The 5227-nt window shown below is 43.6% G+C and overlaps 1 long non-coding RNA gene and 1 pseudogene across 1 annotated transcript; one reads left to right on the forward strand and one right to left on the reverse strand.

Annotated features, from left to right (window-relative positions):
• LOC106950946 (uncharacterized) overlaps window positions 1–755 on the reverse strand; it is a 174998-nt pseudogene extending 174243 nt beyond the window's left edge.
• A 361-nt stretch (window positions 756–1116) lies between these two features.
• LOC106950949 (uncharacterized) lies at window positions 1117–2845 on the forward strand. Its single transcript, XR_001425713.1, has 2 exons — window positions 1117–1543; window positions 2663–2845. It is a non-coding gene; the product is annotated as an uncharacterized LOC106950949 (long non-coding RNA).
• The last annotated feature ends 2382 nt before the right edge of the window (window positions 2846–5227 follow it).

Genomic DNA, 5227 nt, shown 5'->3' on the forward strand with positions numbered 1-5227 from the left:
TGCTGTTCCCACTTTTAGGCTGAAATGGGAGAAGTTTGGGAACGATGGAGGTGAGGGTTAATGAGATGGACAGAGCGGAAAGCAGCGCAAACCGTGCGTAATTACGCAGCGCAGCCGCGACCTCACCGCCTGCGCCCCGCGTCCCACCCTTCATTCCTCGGAGCGCCGCGCCGCCCGCTGCCACCGCGCGGCGCGACGTTCCGCTCCGCGGCTGCGGTGTGGAGAGACTCCCGGCCGCTTACCTTAACACGTTCCAGCTTTTCAGAGGGTCCAGGTCTGAAATTATAGAAACCATGGTCGGCTGGCGGGGCTGGCAGCACCGGGAGAGGGCGGGAGGAGCAGCAGCTGAAAAACCACCGAAAGAAAAAAGCGGCGCAAAGGCTGTAAAGTCCGTCTGCGAATGACAGAGAAGGAAGGGATGCGAACCGTCCTGGTTGTTCAGAGGGTGATGAGCGCTGTCACCGCTCTCTCTCTTTGCTCTCTCTCTCTCTCTTTGCTCTCTCTCTCTCTCTGCTCTCTCTCTCCGTCTCTCTCTCTCTCTCCGCCCCCTCCTGATCCCAGCCTGCGCGCAGCAGCCGCGGCTCAGAGCTTCCTCTGCTCCGTCCTCCAGTAGCTGGCAGCCGCTGCAGGAAACGCAGCCATGCACTGCAGCCCTGCAGCAGCATCAGTCCGATGTTCCAGAATGGAACCAGAAAACTGTTTCTGTGCCGTTTGGTTTTCTGTTGCTTGGGTTCGAGTCGCGCGATGAAGAGCAAACAGGCAGATCATCCGCTCCGTTCACTAACAAAATGTTCCCATTTCAAACTTCGTAGCCTGTTCTAATCTGTTTCATTACAAAATATGAAACTAAAACATATTTTTTCAAGGAAAACTAGAACTCAGTTTAGTTTTTATGATGACCAACAGAGGCGGTTCTTGTGTGAATGTTGCCCTGGGCGGATATCGGCCCCCCGCTGTGTTTCCAGATGAAGGTTTTAATAATCTCAGACTTTCTGAGAAATCCCTGAAGAATATTTCAGTCTTTATATTATTATGGGATCTAAAGCAAAGAAACAATAAAATGCTGATTTCTTCATAAATCTGAAAATCTGTTGATCAATTTTTTAGATTTGTAACTAAAGTGGACCAAGTGGAAAAAAACAACTATTGCAGTAGATGACCCATCACTGACTGAATATATGTTATTATAAATATGAATAGCTTAAAAATGTTTCTGCTTGAAAAATCAAAAATATTTACAATTTTGAAAAAGTTTGACCAGAAAAAGTAGGAATTTCTATTCTGAGCTCAAAATAAAATCAAAACTGTTACCATATGACATCATGGGGATGAAGCCGCTCCAAAAGTGTAAGCTAAACCTTTTTTCTATTACGTATCAATTGGTAATTTTTGAGTTATGATCCATTTAGTCTCCAGAAATCTGTTTAAATCATTTGCACCTGGAAGCAGCAGCAGGCAGACGGACCCATCAGGATTTCATCTGGCTGAACCGATTCCTGAAACGAGGCAGATCGATCGATATCGTCTCCATACGACATGAAAGGTTTTCTCCATCTCTGTGGCGTTTGTGTGTAAATGATGAGTCTGCAGCTTTCTGGCAGCTCTTTCGTGGATTGATCTGTTTTTATGATCATTTAGATAATATTTGGTTGCATTTTAATAAAGTTTTTGGACATCGTGACTCCAGTTAACCCTTCTAGACCAGAACGTGTTGGCGGTGACACATCTAAATTTGCAGTACCGTAATTCTGCCACACGTAGCGCTATCTGAAAAATTCCAACGGTTTCTGAAAGGGGAGACGTTGCACTTTCCAGCAAATATCGGGTTAATACGGCAACTTCACAGCTGCAGCTGCAGAGAGTGTAATTAATCGGGGGGGCACTCGTTTAATAGACGGTAAATTGCGAAAATAACTTGCTGGATATTGAAAGTTCCAGTTGTTATCGATACATGGGTAAGTATATCATCTCACAGGACTTTTAAAGAACTACTTACAATTAAAATAAGGAAGATTTACTTAGTCAGGTGTTTGAAACTTCAGCGCAAAAGGGTTAAACAAAAAGTTGAGACTTTCTGCTGGAAGATGAAACTGACATGAACCGATCAAGTTTTCCTTGTCTATCAATTTCTAGTTTTCTTTAAAGTCTGATCAGCCATTTTGGATTTTTGTATTTGAAAAATTATAATGCAAAAGCAAAAATAAACATTTTTAACCAATAGAATAAAATAAATGATAGTATGTGGGATTGGGACACACGTCCATTAACTTTGTGTAATTTCTTGTTTTTATTAGACTGATAAAAGTGAATCTAATACTGCCAGGTGATGCATTGATGGACCTGAAATGTTTCAGTTTTGCTGCATTTAATTAGGTGGGAAAAAAAGATTTTTCAACATCTGGAAAAAACCATCCAGCGCCTGATTGGTGCATCTCCAAATCAACATCCGACCTTCTTAAACTTATTTCCTCGCTGCAAAGCAATTAATGAATCTTATTTTTCCCAAACTTTTGCTTAGTTGAGCTGAAAATGACAGAAGTGTCAGAATGACCAACTGAGCCGAGTCCTGCAGAGCCGTCAGCGCTCACTTCCTGTCTGACACCGCCACATCCTGTTGATAACTGCCTTTCTTCCCTCTTCCTCTCTCTCCTCGACGTGGCAGCAGATGCATCATCTCTGCTGAAGAATGACAAGCAAACAGCCAAGTCCCACCTTCTCTCCGCTCCTCTCGTTTCGCTCTTTGGGGAAAGAGGAAAAGTGTCAGAGTCGTGTCTGTTTCTCATAATCGTCAGAGTCGGATTGTTGGAAAACTGCTGCAGTTTGTTGAACCAAAAGATCCACAATCTGAAGTTTATCAGTAAAAAATGATTTTTTTAAGGAAACGATGAGCTCAGAGGTCATTCATGGGCCAGGAAAGGAGCTGAGAGTTTGAGCTCAGCGTTGTTTGCTGGAGACGTAACAGTAATCCAACGCTACAGCCCGGCGCTCAGCATCAGCAGCCATCCTGCACGGGCTTTAAATAGACCCGATTGGACATCTGCTTCACAGAGGAGGAGGAGGAGGAGGAAGGCGATGGCTGACAGCATCTCTCACTCCTCCTCCTCTGTCTGTGCTCAAACAGGAATTGAACGTGCACACACCCACAGATCAATGCGAGCTCAGCTCTCGTCTCTGCAGTTGTAATTTGTGTGATAATCTCAACGGCAGGTCTGTCGCTTCCGAGCTGGAGGTGTTGCTGCACACTTACAGGTTAGCAATGCATGAAAATGTCTGTGTGCCTGGAAGAGCTGGCAGGTGAGAGCTCTAAGGGGAAGTTTATTTATAATCCCCACTAATAGAGGAACCTGTTTTCACCTCGCTGTCTGTGGATTTTCCTTCTGTTCTTTTCTTACTTCCTCACTTTATGCAAAGATTCTTATTCAACTCGTCTTAAAAGTCCAGAGGTAAGAGCTGAGGAGAAAAAATCAAACTGGTTCATCTACAAACATCAGTCTGGGTTCGGTTAAAGTGAACTCTGGTTCGGTTTGAATGTGAACGCCAAGCGGACCAGAGACCGCTCCAAAAGCAGGAAGTGGACTACAGCGCAGGGCATTCTGGGTAAATCCAACCAAAGCTAACGTGCTAGCCTAGCGCTAGCAGCAGAAATGGCTCCTGGTCTTTAGCCTAAAGAGAAATCCTCCAACCGCTAAAATCCTCCATCTTGATTCCATCTGGTGAAGAAGGAAGTTGCTCTCAGTGTCTTCAGAGGTTTTTGTGTCGTTTCCTTCAGTGGTTCTTGGTGCAGCGCCCCCACAGGCCAGGAGGGGAACAGGTTGGTTTGACTCAGAGCCACAGCAGCTGCAGGTGGAGCAGATGATTTCCAACCAAACTGGTTCTACCAGGCTATCGAGGGAAAACATTCTTAAACTTCCTCCCCGTTAGGTTGGACATGGAAACCTCGTCGTTTCTGGTTTGGGAACCTCAGAATTTCACACTTTGCAGATGACACTTTATCGTACCGTTGAGCTGTTAAGCAGAGCTGCGAACTTAATTCAATTCTGAATTAAGATAAATTATTTTATTTTGGTGTCATTTCTGTAAATCTGATGGTGAATCTGAAATCTGAGCATAAACACCAAAGAGCTGATTCTCACTAAACTCATTACAGTTCAGTTAAAGTTAAAGTTTGTTTATTAAACCTTAACAGATCTTCATGTTCTCCATCACTCTGAAACATTTGCTCCAATGTTTGCCATCTTGCATGTTGGAAAAGATCTGAGTGACTCTGAAAGAATCCTGGAATAAAAATGTATTTGATGTAAAATGTCTTCCTTTGGTAAACGGTTTTTATGCTCAACTTGGAATCCAGTTAAAATCTAAATAAAAGCAACAAACAAGACAAAGTGACATGGAGGGATTTAAACAGTCTAGCAGGTTGGAGGCTAAACATCTTTGCAACCACCAGTAGAGGGCGCTTTCACAATAAACTGATTTTATGATTTAGAAAATAAAAAGAAAAAAATAGTTTTTTTTTATTTTCACCAGCAATGAAACCAATTTTCCTGTAAACGCTTTAAATCTGCAGCCTGCTGTTTAAAACCTCTAAACCAATTATTAAAGATTAAAAGCAGAACACAGTGAGCCGCATTCACCATCACAGAGCCCGACACACACACACACACACACACAGCCAAACAATATCAGCATGATAAACACCTTGTACATCCCCCAGTGTCTTTATTTCACTAAATCAGGCACATCTGAGGACAGACCTTGAGGTTTATGTCATCATGCATATGTGATATGTATTTCAATTCTAAACAAAGTCAGTTTATCTTCAAACCTCCCACTGAATACAGATTCTCATTTTACCTCCATCCGTTTAGAAAGCTGCTGCTGGAGATGAGAGGAAGGAGCAAAACAGGCGCAGAAAGGATGTGGATGAAATGAGTATGGAGGGATTATTTCATAAACGACAGAATTTTCTTTTCTTTGTAAGTCATTTGATCCTGTCAAATATGCCTAAAGCCATTCGCCCACGCGCTCATTGTCTGAAAAACACTCCGTTTAGGAGAATCGCTCCGGTTTCAAACAATGAGCCCAACGACTGGATGAGCAAAGGGAAGATGAGATTTAAGAGGCAGAAACGCCCAGGAGGACCGGATGGCCAGGGGTCAGTTGGTTGGTTGGTTGTTCGGCTGGTTGGTCATTTGTTCGGTTGGTGGTTCCGTTGGTGGTTCCGTTGGTG

This window comes from Poecilia latipinna, unplaced genomic scaffold, assembly GCF_001443285.1.
Source record: "Poecilia latipinna isolate Pla-1442-1.1 unplaced genomic scaffold, P_latipinna-1.0 Scaffold431, whole genome shotgun sequence".
NCBI lineage: Eukaryota > Metazoa > Chordata > Actinopteri > Cyprinodontiformes > Poeciliidae > Poecilia > Poecilia latipinna.